The 15,782-nt window shown below is 49.6% G+C and overlaps 2 long non-coding RNA genes across 2 annotated transcripts; one reads left to right on the forward strand and one right to left on the reverse strand.

Annotated features, from left to right (window-relative positions):
• Positions 1 to 6: 6 nt before the first annotated feature.
• LOC145719468 (uncharacterized) lies at positions 7 to 5,298 on the reverse strand. Its single transcript, XR_014142403.1, has 3 exons — positions 4,394 to 5,298; positions 2,146 to 2,253; positions 7 to 940 (listed from the first exon to the last, which is right to left on the reverse strand). It is a non-coding gene; the product is annotated as an uncharacterized LOC145719468 (long non-coding RNA).
• Positions 5,299 to 10,483: 5,185 nt separating this feature from the next.
• LOC145719467 (uncharacterized) lies at positions 10,484 to 15,776 on the forward strand. Its single transcript, XR_014142402.1, has 3 exons — positions 10,484 to 11,389; positions 13,530 to 13,637; positions 14,843 to 15,776. It is a non-coding gene; the product is annotated as an uncharacterized LOC145719467 (long non-coding RNA).
• The last annotated feature ends 6 nt before the right edge of the window (positions 15,777 to 15,782 follow it).

The raw sequence follows: 15,782 nt of genomic DNA on the forward strand, positions 1-15,782 counted from the left end.
GGCGGTTTCTCTTGAGTCAGATGGATGAAGCTTCAGTCGCCTAGTAACCAGTGTTGGTCTGGTTGTTGTTGTTGTTGTTTTAATTAATCTCAACATCTGTTCCCAGGAAGAGAGCGAGGTGGAGACAAGTGCTTTCTCATCAGTCCTGGACCTTTAGCTGGGCTGATGCCTGAGCTGAGTGACCCAGTGAGGAGGACCAGAAGGATGTTGCCATGACAGCAGACTCCCACACTCCCTTCCAGCGCACGGGCCCTTCTCCCTCCCTCTCCCTGCCTGCTAGGATCTCCCCTGAGAATGGGAATGTGCTTTGGCCAGCAGGGAAGGGATCCATGTATGGTCGAGGATGCAGGGGGAGAGGCGTAATCTTGGGATGTCTGCAGAAGGGACCAGAGCCCCAAAGAAAGCAGTCTGTACAACACTGAGGCCCCAGGAGACGACGAAGCCTGTGAAAGCATAGTGGCCTCTAAATGCGGTTCTGGGATTTTCTCCAGCAGTCCACGCTGCTACACCGTTTTCTGAAGCCAAGCTCCATGGCTCAGACCCTGGAAAATGGGGCCTGTGTTGTAAAGGAGAATGGAGCCTGGCATGGCTTGTGGAGGCCATGACAGCCTGGAGAAGGACCTGCTCCCCTCCGTGACAGCTCTCCTGACTGACGGTGGCACTCTGTGTGTCTGTCTGGTCTGCTCATCCTGCTGTGCTCCGCGTTGGGGTCCGCTTACACGGGATGCGAAACATGGGCCTAGTTCAAGGAGAGGACAAGGCGGAGATGCCCCCGTCTCCTCTAACGTGGACTGATTGGAGGGTGGACGGAGGACGAGCTGCCCGGGGTGGTGAGGTGAGATCACACATTCACTAGGGCTCCTCAGACCACAAGGCCACATTGGTTAATTTCTTCTCAGTGGCTGACGTGATCTTCGTGATTGTTCACTGTCTGGACCCGCTAGAAACGGAGCAAAACACCCAGTGAAATCATTGCTGATCCGGTCAGGGGGTGGGATGCAATCATGTGAATGATCTAGTTCAATAAATGCGCAGGCTCTCAAGATTTCCACCCCAGCTCCCTACTTTGCCCAAGCTGGGGAAGGAGAATGTGTGGTTTACACGTCTCCTGGGTGATGCTGGAAGGGGGGCATCTGGGAAATTCTTATGGTGCTCACCGAATGCTCCCTGGTCTCTGAGGGGAGGAGGACTCTTGTCTCCCGGGTCCAGCTGGTGAGGCTGACCTGCACCACCCATGCATGTGGCTGGTGAAACTTGCATTTTCCTCTCTCTCCTCTTGGTCGGGACCTGGTGCTGCCTGGCTGAGCCAGCCTCAGCTCACCTTTGCTGGCATCTGTAGACCCCTCTGAATCTTGGTCTCAGCCTCCATCCCCACTCTGGGCGGGGCTGTCGCCCCAAGGCTCAGCTGCAGGGTCACCTAGTCCCTCGCCTACTTAGGCTGGCTTCCTTCCCCAACCGCTGGCTGTGGACTCGGTCACTTTCCACATTTCCCCGTCAGGGAATGCAGCCTCTGGGGTCTGGCCCATAGCACAGCAGGAGCCAAGATCAGCTCCAGAAAGCTAAGTCCCTAACCTCAGCCATCCCTCTGCCCACGGAGGCTGCTGGGTCATCCCGCAAAGTGAACTGACTCCTCTGAGTCCCAAACGTGAATGGGGGCAAAATGCTGTCCTCCGCTTCTCTGCTGTAGCTCGCTTGTCCCTTCCCATAGAGGGGAGACTGAGCCTTGAGAGCCTTCCCTCCGTCTGCCACCTCCTGTGTGTGTCTTCTACGCCTCTGAGGCGGGGACAGAACATTCTTCTTTTGCTTGACCTTCATGCTGACGAGGCTCCCCACAGTATGTCCAGATCCCAAAGGGAAAGGTGTAGGATTTGCTTGCTTTTTTTTTTTTTTAAAGAGATTGGCTAACTGATAAACATAAAATGGAAGGGATTACCAAACGTGACTGCTTGTGCCATCATCAGCAGGGCGAGATCTGTAAAAGTAAACTCAAAGCTCAAAGACAGACACCATGTTTTAAAAGGGCCCTAGGAGATGCCGTGTCACCAATTTTAATGTCAGTGCCCAGAGAGCTTCACTCCTCAGGCCTCTGCTCCCACCAGCGCCTGGCAACCATCCAGGAGAGTTGGGCAGCAGAGATGAACTTACCCAGAGCTTGTGAGGTCTCCCAGGGGTTACGGAGCAAGCCTGGGAGCGTGTGCACGTCTGTCTAGTCCAGGAATGTCCTGGAGGGCCGGCAAACTTTCTTCCGGTGTCCTGTTTACCGCATAATAAATTAGAAGGGCAGCACTGAGATAGGCTCAATAGTTTCACCTTTAAAAGAAATACTTTTCTGATTACCGGGAGGAGCCCGGTGGACATTACTGGAGAACACAATGAAACCACAACTGTCTAATTCTAAAAATCCCTGAAACGAAAACGTTTGCTTGACAGCTTCCCATTCTTCGGCGGCCCTCTTCCTGAAGTTTGAATACAGGTTCCTGGCTCAGTCCTAAACCAGGCATGTTTTCCCCAGGTGTTTATGGGTGTGGGTCCCCTCAAGACAGGACACGCGGGGGCGCTCCGGCCCCCAGCAGCTTTTCTCGGGCTCCTGAGTTCTCCAGCTGGCGGCTGCTCAGCAAGATCTATCAGATGCATTTTAAGAGCTCCAGGTGCCTGCCCCGTTCTGAGAACGGACAGTCTCGGTCGCCCTATGGGCTCACGCCCTGACTGCCTGCCCTCTGGGCACATGGAGAAACCAAGGCACAGGGAGACCGAGGAACGTGCCTGCCGCCATGCAGCCAGAGAGCTTACCAGATGGGAGTCCTGGCATCACTGCTGCCCACCCTGGGTGACCTTAGGATCATATGCTAACATCTTCTCTTTTCCCCTCTCACTCACTATGGGCATGTCATTTTAAGGAGCAGTGAACGAATTTAATCCCTTAGAAGGAAATGAAGGCAGGGCAAGGTATCCCTCGTGCCTTTAAACACAGACCCCCTCAAAACCTGCAGGGGCTAGTGGGGGGCACACGTGTGTTCCTGTGGATGTAAAGGGAGATTCTCCACTAACCCTCCCCCACCACCCACCACCCACCACCCCTTCCATAACCTGCAAAAAACATAACAGGTCTCAGGTGGCCTTTTATTCAGCATCCAACAACACGAATGAGAGCCTCTCTTATTAGGTGTTTGCTACTCTTGTACAAGGTGGTCATCTAGCGCTTCCCTGGGGAGCAAGAGAATACCAACCAACCAACCAACGAACCAATGCATGAAGAAGTTAGTGTGGTAAGCGTTTGGAAGAAAATAGCCCAGGTCCTAGGCCAGGAACAATCTACTTACACAGAGTGGTCAGGCAGAGCCTCTCTGAGAAGGCAATGATGGAGCAGAAACCCTACGGCTGAGAAGGAACCAACCATGTAAAGATCCGGGGCTGGACTCTGCCGGGCAAAGAGCACCGTGATGACCAATGTCCTGACCAGGGAATAAGCTTGGCATGTTCGAGGAACAGAGAAGTAGGCCAGAGTTACCGTCGTGGAGGCAAGAGCTGATGGGATTGTTTGGAAATTAAAACAGTAGCAGTAGATAAGCACAGAAGGGGATGGATACAGGATATAGTCAGAAGGTCGGCTCTAGAGGACTTGTTGCTGGACTGCGGTGGAGACCAACAAGATGCAACACGCGAAGAGGCGTGCTTGGGGCACGTGAAGTGTATGCTTCCTCCTGGCCATCCAACAAAGACAGACAAATCTGGATCTCTGGGCACAGGTTGCTGCGTGAGGTAGGAGTGCAGGAGGTCACATTGGGTACATGCTCTGTTTTCTGCTGGCAAAAAGGATGAAACAACCCACGGAGAGAGTGTAGCATGAGCAGGGCCCTGTTAAAACTAAAAGCCAGTGGAAAGGGAGGAGTAAGCACTACATACTGACAAGGAGCAGAGTGGCCACTGGGGTTGGAGGAACAACACCCAGACAGTAAATTGTCAAATATGCAAAAATAAAAAATCAAAGAAAGGGTGGGGGAGGGACAGTGTCAAAAACGAGGCAATTGGGAAATGAACCAAAGGCATCTGAGAGGTACAGTGAGTCGAGGAGAGGACATCATCACAGGGGTTGGTGATACGTGAAGGCCACTGGCGCCCTTGACAAAATCGGTGCTTTTGGGGGGCAGGCTGATAGAAGCACGACTGAAGTGGGTTAGCAAGGAAAGGGGTTACAGAACAAGGGGAGACTTGCTGTCGGGAGCACCAGGGAAATGTGGCAGTATCGCAGAAATACAGGGGATAAGTGATGGCTTTATGTTTTACTTCATCTGGTGTCAGGGGCGAGAAATATGAGCAGGTTCGGAGTGAACAGAATGACGGGGATACAAATGGGACAGGCGACCATTCAGGAGCACTGCAAAGGCCTACTCACCCTGCAGGAGATGGGCATGGAAGCTGATTGCTGTGGATGCAGGGGCATTAGAGGGAGGGAGCTGGAGAACCAGGACAAAGTGTTCGTGTCCGGAGTACAATGCTAGACACCACACCACTGAGGCGCGCGGGGGTTCCTGAAGCCCAGGGCAAGTCCGTGGGCAGGGGGATGCTCCGCTTGGGGAGAAGGTGAATACCTCTGTGGACCGAGAGGCCCCGGCGCGGCCGGTCATATTCTTGAGACTTGAGGTGGCTCCGGAGGCATCAGAGGAGCGAGATTGAGACGGGGAGAGAGAATGTCCCGCCGCATTGGCGTGTTCAAAGGCTGGGGTCGGCAGGACAATGACCAAGGCACGGTACAGGTGCGGTCGAGACGCCCCCGAAGTCAGGCGACAGGACCCACATTTTACCAGTACTGTGATTTAACAAGAACGGGAAATTCTAGTGGATATGGGGAAGAAGGCTGGTTCCGAAATCACGCACTTCCGGCGCGCTGGCCCAGACGCATTTCCGGCGCGCTGGACCAGACTCAACCAATCGGAACCTAGCCTCGCTCCAGCCCTGCCGGTTAGCGTCCTCCAGGGACAGGACTTCCTGCACCGGTTGCTCTGTTTCCGGGTGCGGGAATAGGGAAGGTTTCCGGGTTCGAGAGGGGTCGGTAGGGCCACTTTGATAGCATTTCCTCCTGTCCCTGGTCCTCAGCGTCATCCGTTTTGTCTTCCTCAAGTACTATATTTATGGTCTTTCGCGGAAAATACGGCGGAAATTTGTGTTTTTGTTTTGCGGGTTTGTTGTCTTCGGTTTCTATGGACTCTAGGTGGCAGTGTTGCTCCGTCCGGCTCTTTTGCTCCCCTCTTCTCCGCCCTTTTTGTTCGAAAAAATGGCATCATCCTGAAAAGAAGTGACTCTTTTATTGCGACTGCGCAGGGTTGGCTGCTTGGGCTGGATTTGTTCTTTTCAGTCAGGTCTTTTTTGAAAGCACCCCGCCCGCGGACAAAATAGTTTTGCTGTTTCAGTGTGCTGCCTTTCAGCTGGGCTGACAGGGTTGCTTAGCAACTGTTCTTTCTGCGTCTCTGGTCTGGTGTTTGTGTTTTTCCAAATTGTTTGCGTTTTATGGGCATTTATTAATATATTCTTCAGTTATGCTGGTCACTCCATCCCACTGAGAAAAGTTGGAGCACAGATAAAATATAATAAAGTAATATATATTGCATTTCCATCACGCAGCACTGACGAGTAATAGTATTTTTGAAAAATTCCTAAGGGTTTTTCATTAAGAAGGTGCATTTTAAATATATTAAGCTTCATTTTTGCATCATAATTTCAATCTCCTTTTAAAATTCAATTGTACATATTTGATAATTGCACCTCCCACTTAGTGTGTGCCCAATAAATACTGTGAAACTAGAAAATTTATTTTTCTTGTCATTTTTCTTTATGTATATAAAATCATTATTTTCCTAGCCTTGGATTATAGCAAGAGTTTTCTACATGATTTTTTTTTTCATTTGGCCGTTTGTTATCAGCATTAGTGTATGTAATTAACATTTGAGCAATCAATTTTCTTTTTTTTGTTTTTTCTTTTTAAAATCACAATAAGAGCTGTTGCTTTGGAGCAAAGGAAATCTAAGCATGTAGTGACAAAAAATGGTATGTACATATTCACGGTTATGCAAGAAGTTGTATGAACTTCATCTGTAAATCTTTTTTTTTAATTAAAAAAAAGATTTTAAGTAATCTCTACACCCACTATGGGGCTTGAACTCACAACCGGAGATAAAGAGCGGCATGCTCCACCAGCTGAGCCAGCCAGGCACTCTTTTTATCTTGCAAAGCTGAAACTCTACCAGTTAAACAGTAATTCCCCATTTCCTCCTACCTGCTTGCCCTGAAACCCACCATTCTACTTTCTGTCTCTATCAACTGGACTACTCTAGGCATCTGATGTAATCAGGACCATACTATATTTGTCCATTTGTAACTGACTTATTTCACTTAGCATGACGTTTTGTTTTTTTAAGATTTTATTTATTTTTCAGAGAGAGAGAGAGTACAAGCAGGGGGAGCTGCAGGCAGAGGGAAAAACGGACTCCTCGCTGAGCAAGGAGTGTTCGTGTCCGGAGTACAATGCTAGACACCACACCACTGAGGCGCGCGGGGGTTCCTGAAGCCCAGGGCAAGTCCGTGGGCAGGGGGATGCTCCGCTTGGGGAGATTAACATCCCTCCGCAGGAGGGTCCCGGCGGGGTGGAGGGTCATATTTATGAGCCTGGACGTGGCACTGGAGGCATCAGAGGAGTGAGAGGGGGAGAGGGAGTGTGCGGCAGGACTGACGTGTTCACAGGATGGCGTGGACAGGAGGACAAGGACCAGGAATCCGTTCAGTTGCCTCCCGTAGGGCCGTAAGGATTCGGTAGCTTGGGAGGACAGGACCGGTAAATCAGTAGCCTCATTTCTCTGAGGGTACCGAAAGCGGGCAGCCGATTTGCGGCAAAGATTGGTACCGACCTCACTCAACCCTCTTGCGCAGCCCCAGAACCCACCAATCGGACCGCAAATCGGACAATTATCCCTCCTCTTTTCCGTGATTTCCGTTGCGGCGTTTCCCGTCACTGTTGTCATACTTCCGGGGCGGGACAGTCGCAGGCTTTTGTTCTGAAGACTATTCCGCTGTGTCACTTCGGCCGTTCTCCTGCGTCCTCTACTGCTTAGAGGCATTTTTCTTAGTTCCCTCAGTCACGAACTCCAGGGCTCCTCATAGTGGAATAGCGGAAAAGATGGATTTTCCTTTGTAGATTGTGGCGCTCGGTTTCTCTGGCCTCTAGGTGGCAGTGGTGCGCCGTGTATCCATTCTAAAGCCCTCCTACCCAGCCCTTTGTGCTTGAAAAAACGGCCCCAGCCTTTTGCGAGTCGAGTGGCGGCTTCTACTGCCCAAGGGCGGGAAAGGCTGGTTGGAACCGGATCCGCTTCCTTTAGTGAAAACTAAGCTTAAGGAAAAAAACCTTTAGCTTTTAATGTTGGATTCTTTATGGAGCTGCAAGGTTTCTTAGCAACTTGCATTTTGGGTTTTGAGGGTTTTTGTTTTTTTAAAAGATTTTATTTATTTGATACAGAGAGTGAGAGAGCACAAGCAGGGGGAACAGTAGAGGGAGAGGGAGAAGCAGGCTCCCCGCCAAGCAGGTAGCTCGATGCGGGGCTCGATCCCAGGAGCCTGGGATCATGACCTGAGCCGAAGGCAGACGCTTAACCATCTGAGCCACCCAGGCGCCCCGGGTTTTGAGGTTTCTTTTCGTCGTGTTTCCCCACCGTATCCTGGATTTTGTGGACCTGGGTTCTACATATGATAAAATATATTTTCTCATAGAAGTCAGCCAGCGTCAGTAGTGATTATTTGGAGGACAGATAAAGTGTAATTAAGCTAATAGTATCCACAGTCCCATCACCCACGCGATGACCATTAATAACACTTCGTGATAAATTTCCCTAGAGATTAATTCATTCATAAAAGTGCATTTAAACCGGTTTGTGTAGCATCATGAGTTGAACATCTCACTTTTTAAACACATTTTTAGCCTGTTACCCCATTCGTAAAGTCATTTGAAAAAGACATTTAAATTTCTTACTCATTTGTCTTCCTAAAACCATACACAATTTAAGAGTGAAAAAATTAATATCTGAGATGGAAAGCAGGAATAACTTGTGACCCCCATCTCAAAGGCCATTATAATGGAACCTTTCTAAGGTAGGGGTTATATTCATTTTGCTTTGTTTTGCTAAGCACTGTATTTTCAGCACACAACTGATGCTTAGCAGTGTATTCTCAATATATATTTGTTGAATAATTGAACAAGTATTTCTTTCTGATGTTTTTTTGGTAAATATAATTTACGTTTTCATGATACTGATACCTACATTGCTTTTTTCCCCCTCTTCCATTTAGCACTTTACTGTGGCCAATAACTATGTTATTACACTTTTAAAAAGTTTTGCTGGCTGTTTTACCCTCTTCCCAGTGAGTCTTTTATTTCATTCTTGTATTAGGGGCAGGAGAACATCCTGCAAACCAGTGTGCAATCTAAGGCCTGACAGACCTCAGACCTGAATGTTGAGGCCCTCTTTGAGGAGCCCTGAAACCCCTGAAAATTGACTTTTCCTCTGTGTGCCACACTTTCCATAGGTTTAAAATGAGGGCAGCATCTGCTGTATGGGGTGGTGGCGAGCATAAATAACCCAACAGGTTCTTTGCTTGAACCTGCACTCCTAGAGATCATGTTAATATTGTTGGTGCTATCTCTAATATTCGCTATAATGTGTGTAGAAGGTACAGATCTTCAAGCCACAAGACTAAGTGTGATAAAATGTACTTTAAATTTACTTACAGGGGCGCCTGGGTGGCTCAGTCGTTAAGCGTCTACCTTCAGCTCAGGTCATGATCCCAGGGTCCTGGGATTGAGTTCTACATAGGGGCTCTCTGCTCAGAAGGAAGCCTGCTTCTGCCTCTCCCTCTGCCTGCCGCTCCCCCTGCTTGTGCTCTCTCTGTCTGACAAATAAATAAATAAATAAATAAAATCTTTAAAATAAAAAAAATAATAAATGTACTTAGAGCACATATCTGTTCTTCAACAACCCATTTCTGCTTTCCAGTGGAAAACTCACACTAGTAATTTCTCGGGAAATTCAGTCAAGTAAATACATAGGATGAACACATTGGTACATTCCTCAACGATTATGCCATCATAAAATGAGAAAAATATTTGTGTATGTGCCTATGTTCAACATCTCTGATTTTTAAAATAGTTTTCCAGGGACGCCTGGGTGGCTCAGTTGGTTAAATGACTACCTTCAGCTCAGGTCTTGATCCCAGTGTTCTGGGATCCAGTCTCACATCGGGCTCCTTGCTCAGCGAGGAGTCCGTTTTTCCCTCTGCCTGCAGCTCCCCCTGCTTGTACTCTCTCTCTCTCTGAAAAATAAATAAAATCTTAAAAAAACAAAACGTCATGCTAAGTGAAATAAGTCAGTTACAAATGGACAAATATAGTATGGTCCTGATTACATCAGATGCCTAGAGTAGTCCAGTTGATAGAGACAGAAAGTAGAATGGTGGGTTTCAGGGCAAGCAGGTAGGAGGAAATGGGGAATTACTGTTTAACTGGTAGAGTTTCAGCTTTGCAAGATAAAAAGAGTGCCTGGCTGGCTCAGCTGGTGGAGCATGCCGCTCTTTATCTCCGGTTGTGAGTTCAAGCCCCATAGTGGGTGTAGAGATTACTTAAAATCTTTTTTTTAATTAAAAAAAAAGATTTACAGATGAAGTTCATACAACTTCTTGCATAACCGTGAATATGTACATACCATTTTTTGTCACTACATGCTTAGATTTCCTTTGCTCCAAAGCAACAGCTCTTATTGTGATTTTAAAAAGAAAAAACAAAAAAAAGAAAATTGATTGCTCAAATGTTAATTACATACACTAATGCTGATAACAAACGGCCAAATGAAAAAAAAAATCATGTAGAAAACTCTTGCTATAATCCAAGGCTAGGAAAATAATGATTTTATATACATAAAGAAAAATGACAAGAAAAATAAATTTTCTAGTTTCACAGTATTTATTGGGCACACACTAAGTGGGAGGTGCAATTATCAAATATGTACAATTGAATTTTAAAAGGAGATTGAAATTATGATGCAAAAATGAAGCTTAATATATTTAAAATGCACCTTCTTAATGAAAAACCCTTAGGAATTTTTCAAAAATACTATTACTCGTCAGTGCTGCGTGATGGAAATGCAATATATATTACTTTATTATATTTTATCTGTGCTCCAACTTTTCTCAGTGGGATGGAGTGACCAGCATAACTGAAGAATATATTAATAAATGCCCATAAAACGCAAACAATTTGGAAAAACACAAACACCAGACCAGAGACGCAGAAAGAACAGTTGCTAAGCAACCCTGTCAGCCCAGCTGAAAGGCAGCACACTGAAACAGCAAAACTATTTTGTCCGCGGGCGGGGTGCTTTCAAAAAAGACCTGACTGAAAAGAACAAATCCAGCCCAAGCAGCCAACCCTGCGCAGTCGCAATAAAAGAGTCACTTCTTTTCAGGATGATGCCATTTTTTCGAACAAAAAGGGCGGAGAAGAGGGGAGCAAAAGAGCCGGACGGAGCAACACTGCCACCTAGAGTCCATAGAAACCGAAGACAACAAACCCGCAAAACAAAAACACAAATTTCCGCCGTATTTTCCGCGAAAGACCATAAATATAGTACTTGAGGAAGACAAAACGGATGACGCTGAGGACCAGGGACAGGAGGAAATGCTATCAAAGTGGCCCTACCGACCCCTCTCGAACCCGGAAACCTTCCCTATTCCCGCACCCGGAAACAGAGCAACCGGTGCAGGAAGTCCTGTCCCTGGAGGACGCTAACCGGCAGGGCTGGAGCGAGGCTAGGTTCCGATTGGTTGAGTCTGGTCCAGCGCGCCGGAAATGCGTCTGGGCCAGCGCGCCGGAAGTGCGTGATTTCGGAACCAGCCTTCTTCCCCATATCCACTAGAATTTCCCGTTCTTGTTAAATCACAGTACTGGTAAAATGTGGGTCCTGTCGCCTGACTTCGGGGGCGTCTCGACCGCACCTGTACCGTGCCTTGGTCATTGTCCTGCCGACCCCAGCCTTTGAACACGCCAATGCGGCGGGACATTCTCTCTCCCCGTCTCAATCTCGCTCCTCTGATGCCTCCGGAGCCACCTCAAGTCTCAAGAATATGACCGGCCGCGCCGGGGCCTCTCGGTCCACAGAGGTATTCACCTTCTCCCCAAGCGGAGCATCCCCCTGCCCACGGACTTGCCCTGGGCTTCAGGAACCCCCGCGCGCCTCAGTGGTGTGGTGTCTAGCATTGTACTCCGGACACGAACACTTTGTCCTGGTTCTCCAGCTCCCTCCCTCTAATGCCCCTGCATCCACAGCAATCAGCTTCCATGCCCATCTCCTGCAGGGTGAGTAGGCCTTTGCAGTGCTCCTGAATGGTCGCCTGTCCCATTTGTATCCCCGTCATTCTGTTCACTCCGAACCTGCTCATATTTCTCGCCCCTGACACCAGATGAAGTAAAACATAAAGCCATCACTTATCCCCTGTATTTCTGCGATACTGCCACATTTCCCTGGTGCTCCCGACAGCAAGTCTCCCCTTGTTCTGTAACCCCTTTCCTTGCTAACCCACTTCAGTCGTGCTTCTATCAGCCTGCCCCCCAAAAGCACCGATTTTGTCAAGGGCGCCAGTGGCCTTCACGTATCACCAACCCCTGTGATGATGTCCTCTCCTCGACTCACTGTACCTCTCAGATGCCTTTGGTTCATTTCCCAATTGCCTCGTTTTTGACACTGTCCCTCCCCCACCCTTTCTTTGATTTTTTATTTTTGCATATTTGACAATTTACTGTCTGGGTGTTGTTCCTCCAACCCCAGTGGCCACTCTGCTCCTTGTCAGTATGTAGTGCTTACTCCTCCCTTTCCACTGGCTTTTAGTTTTAACAGGGCCCTGCTCATGCTACACTCTCTCCGTGGGTTGTTTCATCCTTTTTGCCAGCAGAAAACAGAGCATGTACCCAATGTGACCTCCTGCACTCCTACCTCACGCAGCAACCTGTGCCCAGAGATCCAGATTTGTCTGTCTTTGTTGGATGGCCAGGAGGAAGCATACACTTCACGTGCCCCAAGCACGCCTCTTCGCGTGTTGCATCTTGTTGGTCTCCACCGCAGTCCAGCAACAAGTCCTCTAGAGCCGACCTTCTGACTATATCCTGTATCCATCCCCTTCTGTGCTTATCTACTGCTACTGTTTTAATTTCCAAACAATCCCATCAGCTCTTGCCTCCACGACGGTAACTCTGGCCTACTTCTCTGTTCCTCGAACATGCCAAGCTTATTCCCTGGTCAGGACATTGGTCATCACGGTGCTCTTTGCCCGGCAGAGTCCAGCCCCGGATCTTTACATGGTTGGTTCCTTCTCAGCCGTAGGGTTTCTGCTCCATCATTGCCTTCTCAGAGAGGCTCTGCCTGACCACTCTGTGTAAGTAGATTGTTCCTGGCCTAGGACCTGGGCTATTTTCTTCCAAACGCTTACCACACTAACTTCTTCATGCATTGGTTCGTTGGTTGGTTGGTTGGTATTCTCTTGCTCCCCAGGGAAGCGCTAGATGACCACCTTGTACAAGAGTAGCAAACACCTAATAAGAGAGGCTCTCATTCGTGTTGTTGGATGCTGAATAAAAGGCCACCTGAGACCTGTTATGTTTTTTGCAGGTTATGGAAGGGGTGGTGGGTGGTGGGTGGTGGGGGAGGGTTAGTGGAGAATCTCCCTTTACATCCACAGGAACACACGTGTGCCCCCCACTAGCCCCTGCAGGTTTTGAGGGGGTCTGTGTTTAAAGGCACGAGGGATACCTTGCCCTGCCTTCATTTCCTTCTAAGGGATTAAATTCGTTCACTGCTCCTTAAAATGACATGCCCATAGTGAGTGAGAGGGGAAAAGAGAAGATGTTAGCATATGATCCTAAGGTCACCCAGGGTGGGCAGCAGTGATGCCAGGACTCCCATCTGGTAAGCTCTCTGGCTGCATGGCGGCAGGCACGTTCCTCGGTCTCCCTGTGCCTTGGTTTCTCCATGTGCCCAGAGGGCAGGCAGTCAGGGCGTGAGCCCATAGGGCGACCGAGACTGTCCGTTCTCAGAACGGGGCAGGCACCTGGAGCTCTTAAAATGCATCTGATAGATCTTGCTGAGCAGCCGCCAGCTGGAGAACTCAGGAGCCCGAGAAAAGCTGCTGGGGGCCGGAGCGCCCCCGCGTGTCCTGTCTTGAGGGGACCCACACCCATAAACACCTGGGGAAAACATGCCTGGTTTAGGACTGAGCCAGGAACCTGTATTCAAACTTCAGGAAGAGGGCCGCCGAAGAATGGGAAGCTGTCAAGCAAACGTTTTCGTTTCAGGGATTTTTAGAATTAGACAGTTGTGGTTTCATTGTGTTCTCCAGTAATGTCCACCGGGCTCCTCCCGGTAATCAGAAAAGTATTTCTTTTAAAGGTGAAACTATTGAGCCTATCTCAGTGCTGCCCTTCTAATTTATTATGCGGTAAACAGGACACCGGAAGAAAGTTTGCCGGCCCTCCAGGACATTCCTGGACTAGACAGACGTGCACACGCTCCCAGGCTTGCTCCGTAACCCCTGGGAGACCTCACAAGCTCTGGGTAAGTTCATCTCTGCTGCCCAACTCTCCTGGATGGTTGCCAGGCGCTGGTGGGAGCAGAGGCCTGAGGAGTGAAGCTCTCTGGGCACTGACATTAAAATTGGTGACACGGCATCTCCTAGGGCCCTTTTAAAACATGGTGTCTGTCTTTGAGCTTTGAGTTTACTTTTACAGATCTCGCCCTGCTGATGATGGCACAAGCAGTCACGTTTGGTAATCCCTTCCATTTTATGTTTATCAGTTAGCCAATCTCTTTAAAAAAAAAAAAAAGCAAGCAAATCCTACACCTTTCCCTTTGGGATCTGGACATACTGTGGGGAGCCTCGTCAGCATGAAGGTCAAGCAAAAGAAGAATGTTCTGTCCCCGCCTCAGAGGCGTAGAAGACACACACAGGAGGTGGCAGACGGAGGGAAGGCTCTCAAGGCTCAGTCTCCCCTCTATGGGAAGGGACAAGCGAGCTACAGCAGAGAAGCGGAGGACAGCATTTTGCCCCCATTCACGTTTGGGACTCAGAGGAGTCAGTTCACTTTGCGGGATGACCCAGCAGCCTCCGTGGGCAGAGGGATGGCTGAGGTTAGGGACTTAGCTTTCTGGAGCTGATCTTGGCTCCTGCTGTGCTATGGGCCAGACCCCAGAGGCTGCATTCCCTGACGGGGAAATGTGGAAAGTGACCGAGTCCACAGCCAGCGGTTGGGGAAGGAAGCCAGCCTAAGTAGGCGAGGGACTAGGTGACCCTGCAGCTGAGCCTTGGGGCGACAGCCCCGCCCAGAGTGGGGATGGAGGCTGAGACCAAGATTCAGAGGGGTCTACAGATGCCAGCAAAGGTGAGCTGAGGCTGGCTCAGCCAGGCAGCACCAGGTCCCGACCAAGAGGAGAGAGAGGAAAATGCAAGTTTCACCAGCCACATGCATGGGTGGTGCAGGTCAGCCTCACCAGCTGGACCCGGGAGACAAGAGTCCTCCTCCCCTCAGAGACCAGGGAGCATTCGGTGAGCACCATAAGAATTTCCCAGATGCCCCCCTTCCAGCATCACCCAGGAGACGTGTAAACCACACATTCTCCTTCCCCAGCTTGGGCAAAGTAGGGAGCTGGGGTGGAAATCTTGAGAGCCTGCGCATTTATTGAACTAGATCATTCACATGATTGCATCCCACCCCCTGACCGGATCAGCAATGATTTCACTGGGTGTTTTGCTCCGTTTCTAGCGGGTCCAGACAGTGAACAATCACGAAGATCACGTCAGCCACTGAGAAGAAATTAACCAATGTGGCCTTGTGGTCTGAGGAGCCCTAGTGAATGTGTGATCTCACCTCACCACCCCGGGCAGCTCGTCCTCCGTCCACCCTCCAATCAGTCCACGTTAGAGGAGACGGGGGCATCTCCGCCTTGTCCTCTCCTTGAACTAGGCCCATGTTTCGCATCCCGTGTAAGCGGACCCCAACGCGGAGCACAGCAGGATGAGCAGACCAGACAGACACACAGAGTGCCACCGTCAGTCAGGAGAGCTGTCACGGAGGGGAGCAGGTCCTTCTCCAGGCTGTCATGGCCTCCACAAGCCATGCCAGGCTCCATTCTCCTTTACAACACAGGCCCCATTTTCCAGGGTCTGAGCCATGGAGCTTGGCTTCAGAAAACGGTGTAGCAGCGTGGACTGCTGGAGAAAATCCCAGAACCGCATTTAGAGGCCACTATGCTTTCACAGGCTTCGTCGTCTCCTGGGGCCTCAGTGTTGTACAGACTGCTTTCTTTGGGGCTCTGGTCCCTTCTGCAGACATCCCAAGATTACGCCTCTCCCCCTGCATCCTCGACCATACATGGATCCCTTCCCTGCTGGCCAAAGCACATTCCCATTCTCAGGGGAGATCCTAGCAGGCAGGGAGAGGGAGGGAGAAGGGCCCGTGCGCTGGAAGGGAGTGTGGGAGTCTGCTGTCATGGCAACATCCTTCTGGTCCTCCTCACTGGGTCACTCAGCTCAGGCATCAGCCCAGCTAAAGGTCCAGGACTGATGAGAAAGCACTTGTCTCCACCTCGCTCTCTTCCTGGGAACAGATGTTGAGATTAATTAAAACAACAACAACAACAACCAGACCAACACTGGTTACTAGGCGACTGAAGCTTCATCCATCTGACTCAAGAGAAACCGCC

The sequence above is a fragment of the Leptonychotes weddellii genome, unplaced genomic scaffold, assembly GCF_054177405.1.
Source record: "Leptonychotes weddellii isolate Sample4059 unplaced genomic scaffold, ASM5417740v2 HiC_scaffold_464, whole genome shotgun sequence".
Taxonomy (NCBI): domain Eukaryota; kingdom Metazoa; phylum Chordata; class Mammalia; order Carnivora; family Phocidae; genus Leptonychotes; species Leptonychotes weddellii.